At 40.3% G+C, this 23,256-nt stretch overlaps 1 protein-coding gene across 8 annotated transcripts in view; it reads left to right on the top strand.

Moving 5' to 3' along the window:
• Window positions 1-23,256, top strand: part of sox2 (SRY-box transcription factor 2) — a 187,163-nt gene that overhangs the window by 161,754 nt on the left and 2,153 nt on the right. For 6 of the 8 annotated variants that reach the window (XR_005697976.1, XR_005697975.1, XR_005697978.1 and 3 more), the window contains 3 exons: window positions 5,340-5,412; window positions 12,456-12,589; window positions 19,050-19,137. The gene's annotated coding sequence lies outside the window, so the exon portion shown is untranslated. The remainder of the gene's footprint in view (window positions 1-5,339; window positions 5,413-12,455; window positions 12,590-19,049; window positions 19,138-23,256) is intronic. The other 2 variants (XR_005697980.1, XM_040046323.1) reach the window with 2 other exon arrangements.

The following is a 23,256-nucleotide window of genomic DNA, read 5'->3' as shown; positions in this document are numbered from 1 at the left end:
CATCATTCAAGGTTCTTTGAAATGAGTGCAATTAATAAGATTTAGCTCATTAATAAGACTGTTTTTCCACCAGGGTAAATAAACCCAGAGTAAACTGCTTCTTTGTGAGTGAGAAATCTAAAGTGCAGCATTAAATGAGTCAAATCAAGTGAGTCTGTTGAAATGGACAGAAAGATAGATATAGATAGAGAAGTTGATTTAAAACTTTTAAAGGAATAAAGTAAACATATATGGACATTCAACAAAACAACCTTGCCAGTATATTAATCATCTGCATGTAAGTTTTATCCTCATAAAGAACAAAGAAAAAGACAGCTATCATTTGATTATCTTTAAAGATTAAAGATGTGACAGCAGCAACAAAAAAATCTTGTGAGCTTACGTCAAAGGCTAGTCGTTTTCAGAAATGCAGTGATTTTTAATTTTATTGGAAAATATTTCATAAAGCAGCTGAAGCTCAGGTGTAACTGTAGACTGCATCTATATCGTATAACACGCATAAGTTACTGTAATCAACACCAGGCAGGAAGACGTTTATCTGTTCAGAACCATGTATTGTTTCGCAGATTAAAAAATGCTGCTGTGTTCTATTCAATTTTTTATTCAGTATTCCTTACATATGTTTATGGGGACATAATAACATTTATTTATAAAAGAAGAGTGTCTTGTAGCAGTGTGTCGGTGTAGTGCTTATCACATTTACCCAGCAAATTAAAGATCACCAGTTTTCCTGAAGGAAACACAAACCCAGGCTCAGGGAACATAGAAATACATGCCGCTGAGCAAGAATTTTATTATTAACCTCAAGAGAGTAATTAGGTGAGCGAGGACATTCAGGTTCCCAGAAGTGTTGTCTAAAATCAAAGTAAAGTCAACAACACTAAAAGGAACTGAATCGTGTTGCCTTGATAGTTTGAGTCCTCTTCACTTTTTCTTTTCCACAGTGCCGTATGAACAGCAGCACAGTAAAACTCAGTAAAACTATGACTTCAGTGCCAATCAGATTCCCCGTGCGTCACATGTAGAGAATGGCAACCCAGGTTTCAACCCATCTACTCACTTTGAGTTCCTTTTACAAATACATTTCACCCACTGTTCATCAGAGGACAGAGCGCAGAGCCTTCCTCTGATATATTCAGAATTCACCTAAACACTTCAGGACATTGTGTTTCACCTGTAAGCCAGCATCTCCGCAGAAAGCTCACCCTGCCAAATGAATGTTTGATAAATCTTTTATGAGTTAGTCTTTCACTTCTCCGGTAGTACAAATGCACCATTGGCATCATTGTGCTCACATTTTCTCCGTTACCATGATAACCCTTTACCTCCTCAGTGATATGTGGATGGAGATCACTTGAAGAAGGCAGTTTTCAAAAATGTTTTTGTGTGTGTGTGTGTGTGTGTGTGTGTGTGTGTGTGTGTGTGTGTGTGTGTGTGTGTGTGTGTGTGTGTGTGTGAGTGAGTGAGTGAGTGAGAGAGAGAGAGAGAGAGAGAGAGGCAGTGGATTGATGGATAGTATAAACGTCTGTGCTATCATCAGCTTTGATTGGCTTTGAGTGGCTCTGAGTGCTGGGTCCATCCCAATCGCTTTCTGGGGTTCTTAGGAGCTGTGTGTGCGTGTGTGTGTGTGCTTGATGTTCATGCTTTTTTTCTCGTGGTATTTCTGTGTGTAGATATTAAGCCCTTGTATGACCTGCAAAGTACAAAACCACACGAGGGCATCAAGCAGGATGAGTGGTTTTTAGAGACTGCTATTCAAACAGAAGATGTAGGGTGAATCTGCGTCAGCAGGCAGCTGCTACCCTGAAGTGTCCCTTGAGCAAGACACTGTATCCCTATCCAAGAATGAAATGGAAAACAAACTCACAATGGGATCTTTAGGAAACATAGCTCCAGTTCTCTTTTTTTTCTTAAATATGTTCATATCAACACATTGAATGCATTAAAATGTAACTTTTCTTCCCATTTGAGAAGAACTCATCCTGCTGCAGCTTCAGACTCTCAGTTGAAATCTCAAGGCATCCTGTTTGGTGTCATCATTTATCACCTTGAAACTTTTTTCCCCTGGTAAACACTTTTTTCTGGCACGTTGACGCTGGCCTCGTTTCTCTCTATGGAACAAATTAAAGCAACCAATAAACAATTTAGCGATGTATTTTTTAAAAAAACCAATTACCAATTTCCTCTAGGCTGAGGGGGAAGTGTTGTCACCGTCATTACCCGACGCCTCCCGCCCTCCTGCTAGCTGCATACATACCAAAGACAGCACTAGAGGGAAGAGAAAGGCTCTCAGTTAATATTTAACCAGGCTATGTAAAGACGCAGTCAGATAGTTGAGCTTAGAAGCAAATAGACTCGTGTGTGGCACAGCAGCCTAATGGCTGACATAGATGGAAGTACTGCAGCTGAGAGGAAACAGTGAAATACTCAGTATGTAGGAAAACATGTAAATACCATGAATATCATAATATCCTAGTGCGTGCATGTTTTAATGTTGTCTTGGATGAATCTGAAAAAGTCAGTGTGGAAAACTTTAAGGAATTATTGAAATTTATCTTTAACTGGTGACTGAATGTCAGTTTGGTGATCATTAGTTCGAAAACAAGCTGTCATTGCTTTATAAAAATCTACAGGTCGACGACAGCGTCAAATATCTGCTAAAAAGCTCACGGTATGATGGCATAACCGCATCATGGATGTCTGGATGTGTGTCAAAAAGAGAAAGCGCATTTTTTTTCTTTTTTTTTTTTGGCTAAGTTGGCATTACTTGTACCATGTGTCCGCATGTGTGAGAATGTGTGTTTGTATTTGTGTTTTGTATAGAAAGTGCTGCGTGCAGTAGAACAGGGATTTGGTGCCATCAGCACAGTGATGTCAGCACACAGAGACAGACAAAGCCAGAATCCAAACCCTCTCCCAGCTACCCACAATCCTGCTGGAAACTGTGGGGGGCCCAGCCCTGGGGGCCCACTGCCATTACACACACACACACACACACTTACACGGACGTGCATTAATGTGCGCATCCACACACAGATACCCAGAAATGAACACGTATGCATTTGTGCTCACAGGTCAATAGATGCATACATACCTGCATACGTGACAAACTTACATGTCCACTCAGTGTATATTAGTAGAAGTAATCTCACAGGGACGGGGCCCATGACTGTAGAACTACACTGCAAAAACTGGTGGTCGTGATTTTTTAAGCTAATTTTCACCAATTCAAACGTGATTAAACTAAAACCAACTGCACACCTTCTTTTATAGCATGCTCCTGTAACTCCCTTTTAAGGAAGTTACCCTATGACTTTTTAGGAAATGACAGCTTACACCAGCTTTGTGATAAAATTCAATTCAGTTTTATCTATATAGCAAACCCCAACAATCAAAGTGGGCAGGAATATCGAGGGGTGCAAGAATTCTTTACTTCACTTTCCAAAAATACCACCGCTGATTGGTGGTAGCCACACTGCATTATGTGAGCGTCTGTATTAACTCTGTAACGGCACTGAGCGAGCAGTCAAATCAGAAACACACCTCTGTTTGCTTTGGCCTGGCCCTGTGCCACGCTGTACCAGCCTCAGTCATATGCCTTGCAAATGGGGAATGACATTACTGTTTTTGTGGTGTAATTTACATTAATGTTCTGTCACTGTGCTGATGCAGGTGTTAATAATGATGCAATAACAAGTTTAGATAGCAAAATGTGTGACTGATGAAAGACTAAGAGATGCTGCAAACAGCTATAAATTACTGACAGCTTAAATTCAAGCTAAAGCTATCTTGTTTAGCTAGCAGCAAAGTAAATCTTACAGTTTTCCAGCCTGTCCTCTTTCATTTTCCATTGCTCTACCTGTCCAGTCATACGAGCGCATGAGAGCACTTAGTGAGAGCACTTAAAGAGGGGATTACACACAGATTACCATTTATCCACAGCACATTTTTATGCAGTTGGAAAAAATTTTTAATTAGTTTTTTGTCTGTGCATCACATATCCTGTCTTGTATAGTTTTGATTTATTATTATTATTGTTATTTTAAATGTTCAATGATATCTTTCTGCCTGTTTAGGTGGTGGCTCAATATGGTTGTAAAACTAAACATCTCAATCCCATTTTAATTCCATATGATCGATGTCTGGATAAAAAGGATTCTGTCTTCTTCATGAGAAAAAAAAAAAGCAGAAAATCGCCATGTATATTCGCAAATGTATCGCCTTAAAAACGTGGTCAAACCCAGTGTCAAGAGACAGCCTTGAATCCCAAATCAAAATGAAACTGTAAGACTTTCTGTTTTAGCGCTGCTCTGTCCTTGTCGAGTTGTTACGCAACAATTAGCAACTGTTGCTGTTTATCTCGCCTCTTTAAATGCCCCTCTGTCCCAAACAGTAGGAGCCAGACTGGGCCTGGTAGTATGTGTGTGTGTTCGTGTTTGCGCATGTTTGAGGCTTATTTTGGGCAGTGAAATCGGCGTAACTCGGCGTACTGGACCCAAACAGTTCTTCATTATGCTGCGAGGAAGAGTCCGCTCGTACTGCCCCCTATTCAGCCAAGACAGGGTCTGAAAGGGGAGCACTATGTACGTGTTTATGTACGTGCTTTTTGTTTGCACGGGTGTGCTTGTGTGTGCGTGTGTACAGTTGTATAGAGCGACTGCAGGGAGCCATATAAAGATATGTGTTGAGCGATTTCTGTCTGAGTTGTGCCCTCATCCCGCCTCCTCCTCACGCTGTCTGTCTGTGAGTGTGTGTTGTAGTGGAGTGATAACAATAGTTTCCTCTGACCCGCATAATGAGGGAGTTCCTCATATTCAGACAGCTGGGAGTGGATCTGCTGTGACGTTAGTTTTAGGCAAAGTTTGCAGTCGTTTTAACCAAAGTCACCTTTAACTTTCTGAATCTAAACTTTATTGAAGTGCACAGGGGGGGGAGTCAGCAAGTTACTAGCCCCCGAACACTACTCGTTGCCTGGTAACACAGCCTTGCATCAGGAAACACTGGGAACTATTGTGGGTGTACAAGGATTCACTGTGAACTCTGACCTTATAGTCTCAGCAGCTTTTCACCAAGCCAGAGTGTTTTCATAAATCTGCCTTCTATGAATTCACCCACATCTGCTCTACTAAACACACAGAATGAATGATTTTATCATGTTACTGTACTCTGCTGATCATCCATTAAATATATCTGAGCATCTGTATGTGGCAATCTTCCTTCTGGGTCTGCTCCTAAACAGATCTCCAAGTGAATACTGTAAACAAGGCAGAATACATGCTGATTTCCCTTAAAAACAACACTCCATTTTTTTCCCCCCCTTCTTCTTCTTCTTCTTCTAGTGATGTAACGAGAGAGTGAAGACGCGAGTGAGAGAGCGGGACAATGGGAAACGGGATGGCAAAATGACAAATGGTAAGTTTAGGGAACACACCTAAATACACACTCTCAAACACGTACACGCACTCATGCACACAAACACACACAGAGTCCCATAGAAAAAGACAGCAATGCCTTGGAGGGTGCCAGTCATGCCCAGCTTCCGCTGCGCTCCAAATTGAGCGTGGCACAGAGTGTATGAAGTCAGCCGTCTGGAAGAGAGCCAAGCATTGTTCCTGCAAGCAGCTGGATGGTAATTACTAGAGAAGGAGAGAGTGAGTGTGAGAGAGAGAGAGAAGCTTTGCATCCTCACTGCTGTTGACAGATTTATATAGTAAAAGTTGCACACAAACAGGCTTGAGAGTACATTGCCGGGCATTGATTTTTATTTATTAACAACCTAAAATCAGTCACATAAAAACTGTGTTCAATATAGTGGGCAGAAAGCCCCCCACCCCCGAACCCAACTGCTCATTTGAAGTGAAAAGAAAATGAACCAAGATCCCTCAAATAGCTTTTACTTGTTTCAGGCAGCACATAATTTTAGTAGCAAACGTTATGATGTGGTACGCCGATATCTCTATAAAAAGTGAGCAACTCCATCTGCGCGAGGAGTGGCTAAAAGCTACTGAAAATAATTTGAGGATATACACTAGTATTGGTACCCAGAGCAACAGCACATTCTTGTTTTGTGCGTCCAGATTTATTAAATGGCATTAAAATAGTGTCCCAAATAGCACTTACGGGAGTGGTTAGTTTTACGAGTGATTTACAAAGGTTTTACTGTTTTCTAAACACAGGCGCAGTTTGTTCTTTTTCATATCAAGCGTAAAAAATAAGACATGCTGTTTTCCTAGCATTAAATATTGGTGCGGCCAGCAGTAAACTGCATGTCAGTGTTAGTAAATTACTTCCAGAAATACTTCCAGGAACTTCCAGAAATATATATGCAACATGGTCAGTCGCAAACATCTCTGAGTTCCCAACTCTTACACACAGTCTTGTCACTGCAGTTTCTTTGTCAGTACCAACGGTACTTTGTCTTTAACACTAAAACCTGGCCCTTAATGATTTGTGGAGTACCTTTCAAAGGCTGCCAGTTTGGGGGGCGGGTAGATCTAGGGAAAGGCTAGCTAATGGTAGCACTAGCTTGGTTAGCTTGCTAATTTTGACTAGCCTTAAAGAAATATGCTTAAGCAGAGAAACTGAACAGCTCTACTAGTGAAACAACACATGCCTGTTACTCAAAGCTGCCAGACCTCTACTATTGCCTTCATCCAAATTAAACAGCAGTGGTATAAAGAATCAACATGTCAGATGTGACAAAGTGGGAAATTAGCTTTGTGAGAGCGAAACCCATCTTGGAGCCAAGCTGTATAAAAGACAACAAATGTATTTTGTTTTTAAAAGAAGCTTTAAAATGCCCTGTCCTCAACTACTATAAATTTCCTGTATGGGCTTACCTAACACCAACTATACTACTAGCAGTTTTAATCTTCCACTGCATCGCTGCATACATACCATTGTGTGTTTATCAGTTCCAAGCATGTGTGTTGTGCACATTTATCTGATATATTTTTTAAAGCTTCAGATATAACCTACATACAGTGAAGCATCTCATGCTGTAAGAAGATTAGAAGAGTAGTAGGGCAGTTAGTCAGAGAGGAGGCCGGGCTGGAGGAATGTGTCAACTTACTGTCAACTATGTGCTGCTTTGTCATGAGACCGCAGAGCACTGGAAACACGTAAAGTTGCCTTTTTCACACCTTCGACTTCTCCCGCCCTCTTCCTCCTCCTCCTCCTCCACCATCACCCCCACCACCCCCCTCTTCCCTCCCCACGCACACAGTGGCAGCAGTAGCCAGGCCAGTGCTAGTGCAGCTGTGACCAGAACAATAGCATTCCTCAGGTTTTAAACGCCTGGCACTTAGATTCCTAACAGTCAAATTCCTAGCAGGGAGAAGCTGGGGGTTGCTATAGGACGCCGAGAGCTGTAAGAAGCCTTGCAAGGAGACGTACAGCTGTAAAGCACTGTGTGATTTGGGGTTTTTATGAGAGGGATGGGTTTGGGGTGCGGGGACATCTCTGTCGTCTCACCTCGTGTTCTCCCCCCCCCCCCCCAGATGTGACACTTTCAACACTCTAGTTTTAGCAGTTTAGGTTGAGAGGCGTCCCGCTGCTTTGCCAGGGCGTCATGTGTTGATAGAGGCACCTGTTAAGTCAACACGTTCACCGGCTTGTTTTTGGCACATGCGGCGCTGAAAACCACACAGATGTGTTGAGAGTGACACATTAGTTTTAAGAGTGTTAAATTAGGTGTTAACAAAGGACACAAACACACGCCGGTTGTTTTTCCTCCCTAATTTTGTTCACATTTTCATACAGAAAACATTTTAGAAGCTTAGATCCAAGTGATGTTCTAAAGTTAAAGAATAAACGGTGATGCCAAGGTGCTTGTACATTCTACCGTTTTCATTAACAACGTGCCTCAAAATATATATCTAATTTAAACATGTTTAATTTTTTTTATGTTAGAGAAAACATTAAGCCCAACATCACGTGTGCCTCTACTCTGATGGTTTTAGTTCAGCACAGCACTGAGCTGCCCCGGCTATCGGCCCAATCTGAAATAACCCCCCAAAATAACGACTCTCTCATTAACCACGCCTGTTTCACAATTTAAATATAAATGAATCCAATTTACAAACCCTTGGCTGCGATGAAGGAGACTCATTTAGAGCCAATCTAAAATTAATGAGGGCATCTGGAGAGAGAGAGTGGAGAAGGGGCCCGTGTGGCTTAACAGATACTGGAGTTAACAAGCTACTGTACTTTAAACACTGGAAAATCCCCATTAATTTTAAAGTTAACACAGCACTGTAGCGTGAATGGTGGAGAAGAGCTTTAATGTTACTTCAAGCACATTACGGTGACATTTTCAGACTGACTCTTGGCCTCTCGCTGTCTTAACCTCCTTTATGTTGTCATACATCAGCGTTTGTCGGTCTCTCCGTAGTCGTGCAGTATAATGGTCGTGAAAGTGTTCCTGTGTGTACGTGCATTCAACTCTGACACCTTCATCCTGTCGGATTTACAATGAAAAATCAAAGCCCTGAATAGAATAACTCACAGGAATTGAAGGAGGTAGTTCTCCTCAAGATACGTTTAGTTTAGTAAAACTTTGAAACATTTGTATTATTATTGTTTTTTGTTGTTGTTTGTTTTTTTTTTACTTTGGTGTCCTGGCTACTTAATGGCACAACAGGTTTGGCAATAAATCTACCCAGGTCGTGGATTTTAGTCCATTAAAACAGCACAGTTCTCGCGCCATTTGCAACGTTCCTTTCCCCTCAGCGGCCGATGGAGTGGCCCCAGCAGATGCCAGCCAGCTCCCAGCCAGCTCCCACAGTGACTGTTTGGTTTTGCAGGTTTAATTCCCGATGGGTTCGGGTCTAGAGTGATTAGGCTGAGCCCTAAAGGCCAGCAGGCTTGTCAGGTGTCTCCACACATTAACGTTGTTCTGCTCACACCCTGAGCTGACAGCACAGCGAGGCAGAGGAGGGGTGGAGAGAAACGCTGATCCGGTGCGGTGGATGGGACAGAAGGATGGAGAGAAAGGGACAGACTGTATTGTTTGGATTGGATTGTTAGAACTTTATAAAAAAAAAAAAAAATTTAAAAAGAAGTTTTATTTTCATAATTTCCACGATTGGGTGGAACTTTCCTGACATTTAGGAAGTGACTTTAGCAGATAATCAGTTATGTTAAAGGAGAAAATGACGATTGAAGGCTGGGAGCTCATTCATAGTAAGATAAACAATTTCTGGGTCACTTTAAAAGCATCAGTGCCTTGAATTGTTACTATTAAAACTACACCATCATTTATAAAGTGAATCTTTTAGTTTAAATTGACAAAGACTCAATTTAACCTGACTCCCCGAAGAGTTGTTCATACAGATATGAATATTTCTGTCGCTGCGTGTAAAGAAACACTTTTTTCCCCCTGACTTTTAGTTTCATTTTTCTTTTTGCCAGTGAAGGCAACACACTGGTGGGTGCTACCTCAACATTTTCTTTAACCTTTGACCTTAAAACCAGCTGAGTGACAACATTGCTCACTGTTCCCTGCTGGATTCAAATAAACTTGCATTGTGTCTGTGCACAAACAACTTCCTGCATGCAGACGTGCAGCTTGTTAAAAAAAGAAAAAAACTCTTCCTGCTTCTGACCTCCAACCCCATGCTACTCCACCCACCTCCACCGCTTATACAGCATGGGAGGGGGTGAAGGTGGCGGTGGATGGGGAGGTGGCATTAGACATAAGGTTTTGAAGTAGGGGGGAAACTTGTGTCCTCGTCTTAAGGAGTGGAGGAGGTGGACAGGGTGGCGGGAAGAGGTTGGATGAGGAGACCTGCTGAGAGGGCAGCTTATATGCGCTCCACCTTCTTCCTGCCATAACGCTCCCTCCATTTTTTTTCCTCCTCTAACCCCCCCCCTGTACCTCCCCCCGCCTTTAGCTTCAGGGTAAAGTACATTACATGCTTGCTAATCAAACCTCCATTACAAGTTTGGAGGGAGTGGAGCAAGAATCTTCTTCTTCTTTCCCCTTTCTGCTCACTTCAGTAAACCACCTTCATCTTCACTCGCAAAGCTCTTCTTCACTTGTATGTTATGTAAGTGTCCTTGAAGTATACCAGTGATGTGCTAGCATTTAAACAAGATACAGTTTATTTTCTGGATATTTATTTGAGAAAAAAAAATACAAGAAGCCAAAATCATCTTGTCTGACTACACGTTGATCACAAGTAGCATGACAAGCATTCCCTGTAGCGCTAGTTACAGGTGAGGGCAAAGAGCACAAACAAGCTCACTAGCATAGACAGGCAGTTGGTCACAACAATATTACAAAGCAGTAGCAAAGTAATTAAGATCAGAACTCCCAAGTTTTTATTTGAGTTTACGATTTCATTTGGGGGTTTTGTCACATTCTGACAGTGCTGAAATAAAGATGCCAAAAATTGAATGGTACTTTAACAGGGTTAAAAGCCCACCAAGCAATGCCGTATACCTTACTATATTGCCAGTAAATAAATATATCAACAAACATATGTAGAATATTGGTAAAATAATGCAGGTAATTTATAAATCTGACATACAATGAATTCTGTTTTAATTTTCCTTTCCCATGATGCACTTTTTGTTTCTTCTTCACTCACCTCTATGCACTCTCTATATGTTCATACACCACTCTGCATTAAATCATTTATTATTATTACTCTTCACTGTCTTCACACACAGCAGTTTATTCATGTAAAAAGGGAGTTTTTCCTTGCCACTGTCACCAAGTGCTTGCTCATAGACGGTCATTTTAAATATTGGGGTTTTCTCTCTATTAACGTGGCATCTTCAGCTTGCATGCACTATGAGGTGTAATGATGTAATTTGGTTTAATATAAAGGAAATAAATTGAATTCATTTGCATTATTTACATTATTTTGGTGCATTTATTTGATGAACTTTAACTTTTTTCCCACACTGCACACCTCCATAGTTTAGGATGAGCATGTCAGGTATATGTTCATTATAATAGTTACTATTATTATTATTATGGGATGTTCAGTTGAAGAAGTTTAATACTTTGCATGTTTATTTAAAAAATAACTCTATTATTTTTTCAATCAGGTCATGTCTTATTTTGGTTAGAATTTGATTGTACAAATCAGGTGAAAGCAATTTTCGACATAAAATCATTAACAGTTTTATGCTGACTACTTTGTGCTGTTTAGAAGAGTCTTGCCCATGCTTACTGTGTAACAGAATGACTGCCTTTGTTTCTAATCTCATCTCATTTCAGTTACAATTAAGCTAAACTAACAGAAGCTTTGATGGAGTAGTGCTCTGATTTGAATAAGCTGCAAAAGCCTGCTCAGAGCTCTGTGGTCTGCTTAACCATACAGGGGATCAGAGGATGAGGTCTGCACAATACCACAGTGACACATACTGGATCTACTGTACACAATATCTGGACTTACATATTAAAACCGATACACGGGAATACAAAAGAAATAGCAGAGACAGTCTTAAAGAGGTAATTATGCATGTGCTGAACCAAAGCTCAATTACCATTTTTAAGAGCATGAGCTCTCCTGACATAAATAGGCAGCTTTTGAAATATAATGCCTCGTCTTTGTTGCGCTCTGTAAACATAGGGGCAGTCATATGAGTCCACTATATTATCAGCTATTGTTATGTATAAGCTCCATGTTGGTAGTGCTATTGACCTTATTTAAAAGACAGAAATCTATAAACACAAAGTCATTTATGAAAAAGTAAACTACAAACCCAAAGTCTGACTGAAGTGTAGATGCTCTGCTAATATTTTCATTTGCATATCCGTCTCCCCGAGTGACTGGAAAATGCATTTTGAAGGTGCAACATACAACTTTATTATTTGGCAACCCCCCAAAAACGTTTCAGTATTATTTAATGCTAAAATAATTTAGCCTTCTCCTCTCCACTGCCTCTTCTGTTGGTAATTGGATTTAGTGAACACCTGTATGAGTGTAGATTGTTCAGAGGATTATGGTCAGGGAAACCTTGAGTCACAACTAATTACCATCTTTTTCTTGCTCTTACTCTTTACTCTCTCCCCCCCCCCCCCAACCCACACACACACACACACACGCACACACACACACACACACACACACACACACACACACACACACACACGCACACACACATATTAATACACTCACTGATTTTTTTTCTGTAAACGAAACTCAGTTGATGTAATTGCTATTTTAAGGCTTTAGTTAAACCTTTATAGCGGTAGTTTATGAGGCGTGTTGTTATTTTATGATTCTGGTTTCCCTTTACTCTGTCCTGGGTTTACATGACAGATCGTCATGTTAAAGCAATCCACAAAAAAAAGATTGGCCTGAACTTGTTTTTTGTTTTGAGGAATGTAAATTATTGCTGCTCTGCAATTTTTGTTAATCTCAATGTTTTGGCTTCTGCGGTGTTTATGGAAGAGCACTTATTTTCCTGTACTAAACATTGCCCGTGTTTCTCTTTAGAGCTAAGTTGTTGGTCCGCTGTTCCTGCAGAGCCACCCGTGGTGTTGGGGGTCTCACAACATTTCCTCTGTGTGTCCTCTTGAGCTGAGATTGCTGCTTTGAACCAGCAAGGAAACAAATCGAAATTTTTCTAGGTGAGAACAAGACTTTCATGCTGTTGATTCTCCGTTGAAACATGTGCAATGTCATTGAGGTAACAGTAAGCACCTTTAGCTCTGAGATTAGTTTTCTGAAAAAATTATGGCACAAGGTGAAAATGTCAGTTTTGTCCCCCGACTGAGGCACTTTTTTTTGGACTCTTGTGGGAAATGTTACTTTATTTATATATTAATCTGTGTTCACAAAATGTGGGTTGTGTCCGAACCTAGTAATATACTGCGGTTCAGCTCCAGGCGGTATGTCAAAGACGTGTATTTTTGTGTCTATACTCAAAAAATGTTTCATTTGCTTCACTTGAATTAGATGAGTATTCAGTGCTTCTCTCAAAAGGCTCCTCAGCTGCAAAGGAAGTCTACTGTGGTTTCAGAACCACTGCGGAGGAGGTTAAGGTGGATGGAGGGTTTCATCAGCCTCAAAGACATGAACCAATAGTTCTGAGTTAAATGCAACTGGAATATAGAAAATCAAAGGTTTTTTTTTTATTCCAATAATTAATCACCAATGAAAGTATGTTTGGTATAAACATACTTTCATATACATGTCAAGTACATTTTATTTGTCCAGATTCAATGATGTTGTGATGTACCAAAATTTCATGGAAAATTTACAGACTATATAATAATAGAGTGAAAACCTCAAAAATCAGACGGCCCCATACCCAGGAACTGGAATTTGTTCACTTGGCAACAGTGGGAAGGAAACACTGTAACACTCGCAATCTTGGACATCTAACGATGATTTAAACAAGGGTTTTTCCTCTAACCTAACAAAAATTCTAACAGTTTATTGTTGCCTGTTTCCTGTTGCCAATATGCTCCTATGCTCCGTTTAGTTGGAGAACTTGTTGAGTGCCATTGGACACAGGACAGAAGTCTCCCCTCTCAAGACGCTTCTCAAGCTCTTTAGTCCTGTCTTTGAAAGTGGGAACGGAAACAAGCACACAGCCTAATTATGTGGCGTAACATGAATTTAGGTCAGTAAGTAGACGAAGCTGATGACCTAGAGCTAAACTGTCGGACAGCAGAGGAGGACTGAGGACGGGCCAGGGGTGTGTGATAAGTCAGGTGAAGCAAGAAATGAGCTAAAGGAAGAGAGAGTGACATATATAGGGAGGATATTCTCTGTCCCACAATGAAATTTAAGACAGCCGTGTAGCTCTTGACTGAACAGAGACAGAGACTGTGTGTGTGTGTGTGTGTGTGTGTGTGTGTGTGTGCGTGTGTGTGTGTTTGGGTGTGTGTGTGTATACATGAGCAATGAGCAGGCTATGCTTGTCCTCAAGGCAAAGAGGTCCAGTGGCTTAAGCTTCATCGGGCATCAAGACAGAGAGACACACTTCATGTGAACAGGTGACATTTCATGAACAGTGAAGACTTGAAGGAGGGAGAAAGTAGATGGGAAGGAGGTGAAGCGGTGGAGCAGTGGGGGGCGAACATGAGGGTAGAGAGGCATCCAGCAGGTGACAGGGGAGGAGCACTAAAGGGCAGCGGACAGTTCACTCAGTCCAGCTTACTGATGTGTATAAGTAACACTGAAAGTGAAAGATAATCTAAAAAAATAACTCTTCAGTTTTTCTTTACTTTGCGTTACTGCACTGAACTTTCATTAATCTCTGTAAAGACAACCCGCCAAACAAACAGGGCTGTGTAAACTGAGATTGTTTTCTTGGACTTTGCACTGATACTGAACCCAGTAGGTTACTTGTCAGCGAGGGCAACATTTTCCTCTTAACTTAACTCAATGTCCAAAAGAGAAAATTTGTCTCGAGGCAAGTGAAACACACAAAGACATAAATTATGAAAAGAAAGACAAAAAAAAAAAGAAACAAACAAACAAACTGATTGTCACAAAGAACAATTGGAAATTCAGTTTTGTCTTTTTAAAAGAGAGAAGTAGTCATCATCAGTTGACTCATGCTAAACACGTGAACGTGAGACAAAAGAAAGTGTCGTTGTTGATGTTGTGAAGAAAAGCTCAAACTCTGAAGAGGACGCCTTAAATCATTCACAAATAAAATGACTAATTATTGGTCTGCACACTATTCCAACCCCCAGGTTTTTTTCTTTACTATTACAATACGCTACTTAATAAATCCCGCTGAAATCATACAGCCAGGACTTTGACAGTATAGATGACTGTATCCCCAGATGACAGTGACATTACGGCAATATTTGTTCACAGAATGTTCACCAGCTATTAAACAAGTCATGATAGTTAAACTGTTAAAGCATAACAACTATAGCCTGGTTAAAAAAAAAGATTCTCTTACAAGATCTGCATTAGATATTTTTTAACTTCATCAGCAGATAAAATAAGCATACAACATCCTGCCTACTGTATTGTAAGTGCTCGTGTTTGAAAAAAGAAGGAAAAAAAGACCTGAAAAGCAGTGGGAAGTTTCACTTTAAACTTTTACTTTTTCAGCCTTGTGTTAGGGTGGAGGAGTCCCGCTTTTGTTGTCGCTAAATTCAGTTGAAAAGACTTTGTGATTTGCACAGAGAATCCGTTCCTGTCGCAAAATCGCTTCATTCCAGCTCCGAAAATAATGACGCTAATCATCGCAGCAAATATCTGTGACCATGAGGACTTTAGAACAAAGCGCTGTTGTTTTTCTGCTCCACTGCTGCATCGCTTTCTGATGTAGCCACTGAAGCAGGTGCAGTTTTATTTTAAAATTGTGGCCGGTCCAAGGGTTGGTGAGATGAGGATAGGGGGAGGAAGTGAGTGATGGACAGCTAGAGGGGGGTGAGGTGGTGGTGGTGGAGGGGGTGATGGAGGGCAGCAGAAACTTCCCATGCTGGCCTCCCAGTGTGGCTACGTAATGAGGGCAAGGGACACACACACACACACACGCACGCACACTCGCAGACACACACTCGAGGCTGAGCATGGCCCCACGGCTGATTAGCGGCACACAAAGGCCCCAAACAGAAGTAGCAGAGAAAACACAATGGGAGCAGGGCCTCAAGGCGTGGTTTACTTCTGCCCCGAGGGAGGGGGTGAGAGAGGTAGAGAGAGAGAGAGGGGAGAAGAGAGAGAGACATGGTCCCACTGTGCTGGATAGGCAACAAGAGGCAGGGAGGAGGGGGTTCAGTGGGGTTAGAAAAGTGACAGAAGCAGAGAGGAGTTTTGTTTTTGTCCTGATAAAGACATGACGAATTTTTGCTGAGTTCTGTTCAGTGACTTCGGCATCAGGTGACTTAAAAAACATGAATCCTGCGATAGTGAGTTAGCAAATATTAACGCACGGGTGGGGAAGGCTGATTAGTGCAGTTCACAGGGAGAAAGAGTGCGCATGCCTCAATATTTTCCCCACTCCAATTAAATCATTTCTGGCCAGTACTTGTGCTTTTTTTCCAAGTTGTAATTTACACAACTTACAAAAGTATGATTTACACTAGAAAATCAATTTTACTGCTTTAAATGCTGAGCAGGGGCCACAATTTGAGTTTTAAAGCTATCAGACAAAAAAACACCAAGACAAAAAAAGTTCAAAAGTTGTGTGTTATTAGATCCTAAATATAATTCCTTTAAGACCGCACGCTAACATATATTTGAGTAATTTTATTACTCACTGTGACTGTGAGGTGGGTCGTGCTAGTCTTTTAGTGCTTCTTTCTCGCCTTTTACTAACTTGCAACACATTCCTGCTTCTGTCCTTCCCAGAAGAAAGTTAGAAGAAAACTGTCACGTTAGACCATCCAAACTTTCCTGCTTAACTCTAAAATCTTTTGTCTGCCTACTTTCACTCCTACGTGGGCCCACTCCCACCTCTGCAGGTCGTGCCCACTGCCTCCTGTTTCTCTGTCTGTCAATACACGCACGCAGAGGATGCACCGCACACACACGGACACACCTGCAGTCTGTATAACTCCATAAACTAGTTAAGATAAGTAATTGGTGTGTTTGTCATAAATTCACAGTAATGGCTGTGAGTATAATCAACTCTGCTCTCACTGGACGTTCTTGATTATGATTTTTTCATTCATTTATTCACAACTGCCTCCATTACTGATTCACAAACCCTTCCACGATATACTTCAGTTAACTTTATTTAAACATTCATCCATCCATTTTCTAAACTGTTACACCCACAGGACACCTGACATTAAACATCCCTAGTATGTTTTGAAGGTTATTTTATGCTTTTATGTTAAGTATTTTTTCTATTTAATGGTAGTGTGTTTTTAGTTGAGTAACATTTCAGTTATGTAACAGTAATTCTGCTTTAGTAGCAATTTTCATTGCACTTTCCACCATTATTAATAGAGATTTCCCCTCAGAAAAAGGCTCATGCTGTCATTTATACTTGATGTTATTAAATCCTACACTGCAAAAAATATGCATAAAAACATGGAAAATGTCCTTGCAAATTTCTGATAGTACGTTAGCGGTTTTTTAAATGGAGGTTTCTGTAAATGGTAAATTTGTTGTGTTTATAAATTTATTTATGTATTTATTTTATTGTATGTTCACTTCAAACCAAAAGTCTTTTCCTTACATTAACCAAGAAGTGCTGCTAGCTAAACCTAACCAAATGGTGAATGACAATAGAAGTTACTGGGGAGTCAAAGTCCATTCATTTTCTTCTGTTTGCCCTCATCAGGGTGTTTTGGGGGTGCTGGAGTCTATCCCCGCTGCCATAGGGTGATAGGCAGGGTACACCCTGGACAGATCACCAGTCTGTCATTAGGCTAATGTCTAGAGCCGGGAGCCCATTCACACTCATATTCACACCTATAGCCAGTTTAGAATCACCATTTAACCTCACCCATATATGTCATTGGGAGGAAACCAGAGTTTTCAGAGAGAAACCATGCAGACATGGGGAGAACATGCGAGCTCCACACAGTAAGGCCCCAGCTGCTGGACCTACAGGACCTCCTTGCTTTTACCAAGGGAGTAAAAGTGAAACTCAAAAATGGTAGAAAGCCGCGAGACTGGAGCCGGGTGTGTTTGTGAAACCACAAGCCCACCTGCCTCCTGATGTGGACTCTCTGGGTCCTTTGGAGTGAAACAGCACTGTATGTCGTTTTAGGAAGGCTTACTCACGTGGGCCTTTTCAGACAGTAGAAACAAATGACCGAGACGGTCGTTTTAGTCACACAACTCACTGTACATGTAAGAAAAGCTTATAGCATGTTGCTCGTTTATCACAGGACCGCACTACAAAATCAAAGCCTAACAACCTGTCACATGAGCGTTACATGGCGTGAAGACGACAGTGAAATTCGTGAACATAACACAACAAACCAGAGACATTAATCAACTTCACGGTTACACGAGTGTCATTGCTGCAGCTTTTAATTATGTAACATTGCTTTGTACACACATTCCCTTAATCTTTGTACATGGGTACAAAGACATACCTTGTAATTAGCAGCATCAATTTTCTCATGCACAGAATAGGTTGGATGACAATGGCCGTAATTTCTATTCCAGAATGACTGAAAATAGAAGAATGCTGGTAATGACAAATAAACATTTTATTATTACAAATGTGGTGGAAAGGCTTTTGAAGAAGTGCATCAAAGAAAAGGCCAAGATTATAATGTGAGACAAGTCCATTGACAACTGGTTTCAGGTTTTTGGTGACTAAAGACTGCCTGTTTTAAAATCGGGACAACTCTCTGATGGCCACAACTCCAGTTTATACACCATCAATTTGAATACAACAGGACGCCGCATAGTGCTACCTGTTATCTCAAACTCAGGGCTGCTCCTGAGTTTCTTGCTGCCTTACCTGTCTGATTATTGGGGTCTCCTTTATTATTGTAGGCTTTTGACCCTACTATACAAAGCGCCTTGAGGTGACTGCTGCTGTGATTTGTCTCTATATAAATAAAGCTGAATTAAACTGAGCCTTTCATGACTAGCTTTGCCATCTCGTCTTGCTTTCTTGAGGATTTTAAATTGACACATATTCCAGCTAGGAGATTCAATGACTCTCCGTCCATAGACTTTGTTTTACTTAGGGCAGCCTAGAGTTGCACTGACATGCCTCAGTGAAGTCTGTCACAGTGTTACCAAGACTATCAACTGTGCCCATTATTACTAGCTGCGCAGGAGTTATTGCTCTCTAAAGCCATTCAAATAATTCAAATAACACTCAGATACTGATATACTTTAGGTTTACTGTTTTTACTGGTTTGTTAAATGTCAAAATTAATACATTGCCCTACATAAATATTAATAGATTCTTCTGAGTATACGTCTAATTGATAAAGGCCCATAAATTCAGTGCGAAGCAATAAAGTTAAACATAGACACATGCAGTATTTTAAATCATGGTTGTTTGAGTTATTGCTACCAGAGAACGTGCTGAGAGCTTTATAATCATACCAGCAGCTCTTTGCATAGATTACTATCTACATATTTCTACAGAGAATGAATATTATATGGCAACGACTAATGAACACGGCCCTCTTTTCACAGAGGGGAGCAACGGCTGCTGTAATCTCCACTGTTCAATTAGCTGAAGTGACCGGGACGCCACCTACACTTCATTAGCTGGAAGGCGAAGGTATGGAATTAACCTCTTTCTCTCTGTGACTGTTTCTTTCCTTTCTCTGTTTCTCTATATCCCCATTTTCCTCATTCCTTGAGAAATATTGTGAAATATTGTCACAGCACAAGAATGAAACTATTTCAGATTAGCTTCTATCAGTTAAAACACAATTTTCTCTTATTTTACGTTTAAAATAGAAGCTTTTTGGATATTTACTCAGAAGCAACAGAGAGAAAAGGAAAAGGAGAGTGTGTGTGTGTGTGTGTTTGAATGGGGGGTATAAATCCACAAAGACAATTTAGATTTTCCAGCTTCTCGTCCTGTTTTTCCAATTACTTAATGCTATTTAAATACACCAGAGCTGACACACACACACACACACACACACACACACACACATACACACACACGTGCACACATTAATGGTCCTAAAATAAGTCATGCAGTAATTGTATTTGATAAATCATAAAGGGAGCCCATCAGAGGAAAGCTAGCTGTAATAAAATGATAAACTAGACAATTATGAAAAAAATCCCCGGCCTTTAATTTCCTAAACACACTCTGGAGAGAGACCGTTTAAGCCGGAGCGATTCGACGAGATGCTCACCACATTATTTCCTCTTGTATCTGACACACTGAATTACGCCACAGGGCTCTGAAATGTCTGTAGCATTGGCAGAGCACTGCAGATCCACACAGACAGACAGACACCCACACAAAGCTTGTTCACATCTTCTCAGTCGGGTGTTTTCCAGTTTCATATGACATTTGTCCAGCAAAGACCTCAATACAGTATGTAAGCAGCAGTAGTGCCCAGATACTTTATACAGTTTTTATGTTTCAAAAGCAGTCGTTTACAACAGACTACTTCATATTACAAACACAATTTTAGAGCAAGAACATTCAGACGGTCTTTTGTGAGCAAGCACTTGGCAACAGTGAGGAGGAAGAAGTTCCTTTGAACTGGAATTTCTTCCCTGAGCCAGGTTCAGAGAGGTGCAGCCATCTGGCATGAGGGGATTAAAAAAGAGCAAAACGAAGAAACCATGAAAAACAACATAAACGATGGGAAAGAATAGATAAAAGTTAATTACATTCAAAAGTGCCATAATTCAGATTGTGTAACCAACTTACTTACTTTAAACTTTAGTTCTAAAAGTGGATGTGTACTCTAAAACAAATATTTAACAAATATTTATTTTTATTTTTATGTAAATTTCCCCAATATGACCAATATGGTGTTGTAACATATACAAAAACTTTATGCTGGGTTCAGGTTTCAGTATATTTTCAGCAAAGCAGGGAAAAAATAAAGCAAAAATGGCACTTTCCCCATTGTTTAAAAAGATCTTAAAATGTCTAATTGCTCTTATTGTAACAGTTAATACACTCAAATTCTTTATCTTGACAATAAGAAAAGCCTGAGCCAATTGACAAAATGGAAAACTTTCTTTTAAGAAGTGTACAGATCACTTTTGTCCTTTGTTTTTTACATCTTGCTACAGACAATAGACTTCATTGTCTGCAGACTACTGTGAATTTATTTTGTCAGCAACGGTAAAATATTTAACAAGAGATTACAAGTACGACAATATGACAAGCATTTTGCAAGCTGACAAAACTTCTGGTGCAGATTAGCTCTGAAAGCATTTAGCATTAGCTTTTTTTTTTTTTTTAGCTACCTCTTCTTTTAACCCTTTACAGCCGATCGGAGCGGGCGAGCGAGTTTTGCGTAACTATTTTTAAATCCCGGTAGCACTGCAACCACGTAAGCTAGCGCAAAAATTTTTTTTTGCATATGAAACCGGAGGAGTTGTACTTACATCTTATGCCATCAGCTTGTCCTAGGTCACGGTTTCCTTCCACATAAAGCTTTGCAAAAACTGCATAAAAAGCGCTTGCAGGAACAAAAACATAATATTCCAGAAACACGCTTTACCGATCCAATCAGCTGGTCATAACACTTCCTACGTTGGAATAGATGTCAGCGCGAACTTTTGCATTTCCGCCATTACCTGCCTGAAACCGGAAGTGACGTCATTTTCGCGGAAACGTAGTCTTTTTTACGATCAGGGCCTCAGGGCCTATACTCGTCTTTTTAAAAGTTATCTTTGACTTTATGACTTTCTGTGTCGTTTCTGGGATGCTTAGGACTCATATTGCACTGCTGGAAATAGTTTATTTTGATGCATATGCTGCTTTTTTGCAAATTTGCAGTATAATATTTATTTTCATTTTTCCTGCAGTGTATAAAAATTGGTGTATTTCAAAAATAAAACTATGAAGACACTCAAAATAAATTTCCTGTGGTGGGAAACTATTTTGTGCAACTTTTTTGTATTTACAGTTTTGAGGGATACGCCTCTTAAATTTCTCTAACTACAAATATATGTTAAAAAAGCAAAAACGATTTTCAATTTTTTTGTAGTTTATTGCACTTTTTTGCAATTTATGTAATTACTATGCACTTAATGAATACATATTATTAAAATCTGGGCTATAATGGTTGTATTGATGTATAGCAACTTGAAATGCTCCCAAAAATGGCTCCACAGCATGTAAAAATATAATATAAGCTCTGGCGGACTTGGTTCTATGGTAGGTCTTAAAGGGTTAAAAAAGTTTCTAGAAAAACTTGACAAACCCCAGTTTTGTTCGGCGCAGCCCTTCAGTTTCTAATGGCGATGGACTCTAAAATGACTTTATCATTAACTTATTTAGCTTATGTGCTACATGAAAATGGGCAATTAGCTCTACAGAAAAAAAACTTAAGCTAACCTTACTAGCACACCATACCTGATGGACAGCTACTGGTGAACTGCCAAAATTTCAGGGTGGAGCATTTGGGGAGTGCGAGTATGTGACCATTAATAGATCCGTGGCAGTTTAGTTCCCAGGGCGTACTGCTCTGAGGACATTTCATACCAAACTTAACATTGTGTTCTTCATGCTTCAGGACAAATACGCCTACTGATACACCCATAATTTCTGTTCCTCCTGGGAAGTGACCACAGAAAACAATATTTACTACTCTCAACAGTTGCTCTACTTTGTCTGTGGCACTTTAATTTTGTTATGAAATTTTGAGATCCGGTGATATTTGTTTAACCGTTAATGGACAATAATGGACCACTATGACATCTAAAAAAGCTATAGCTAACACATAATGATTACTGGATTACACTGACACATGGGATTTGTTGAAAGCAACGGCAGAACAGAACATGACAGGACTTATCCTTTAAGTCAGAAGCAACTCTGTAGTAAAGTTCTTTCATGTAAGGTGTTATTATGTTTCTACTTCACATATAATATTCACCATCTGCTTGTAATGTGGTTGGTTGATGAGAGGGTTCCTTGTAGCACAAACTGTGTGTGTATGTGTGTGTCAATGGCTTATGAACAAATGTTGCTCAGGTGAAGTTTAATTATATATAAATACTGTATCTTAGACCCTCATATGATGCCATTTCATTGTCAGGCTGTCCAACAGGAGCACAGGGATATTTCCTAGTGGCCCGAGGATATTTTGGACGCCATGAGCAATCAACATGACGAATTCTGACAGACCATCTAGAATCCGTGAAACAAGCACCACGTTCTTGTTCTTGGCCCTCAGTTTGATCGCTCTCCCTGCGATATCCATAGCATGAGGGTGCACACAAATTGCTAGGAAGGGATCATGCCATTCAAAAATGTAAAAAGTTTAAAATTCCCTGTCAGAATGTTATAGAGAGAAAAATCAGTATAGGAAGTTACAAAGTATACAGGCATTCGCCAACTACTGTGTGACAAGTGTGCCACAAACTTGAAATGCAGAACATTTGCATTCAAAGTAAAATCGTGCTGGTTACAGCAGTAAGGCACAACTTTTACTATGAAGGCTCTCCGTTTCCAAATTCTGTTGCATTTTTTAGTATCACTGCTGCTCAAAGAGTAGTTGGCAAGTGTTTGCAGACAAGCTAGCATCTTCCATGTAAACCATGGGCAACTGTGGCAATCTGCTAGCAACCAAATTGATCACAAGAAGGCTTTGTGGCCAGTTTCACCCAGAGGCAGCCAACAACCTCTCGCCAGATGGTCGGGAATTGCACATTTTTCCCATTGACAACTAGTTGTTGTCAGCGTGTCTCT

This window comes from Simochromis diagramma, unplaced genomic scaffold, assembly GCF_900408965.1.
Source record: "Simochromis diagramma unplaced genomic scaffold, fSimDia1.1 OVJJ01000553.1, whole genome shotgun sequence".
Lineage (NCBI taxonomy): Eukaryota > Metazoa > Chordata > Actinopteri > Cichliformes > Cichlidae > Simochromis > Simochromis diagramma.
Note: the sequence above shows the minus strand (reverse complement) of the source record. Positions and strands in the feature narration are given on the sequence as shown.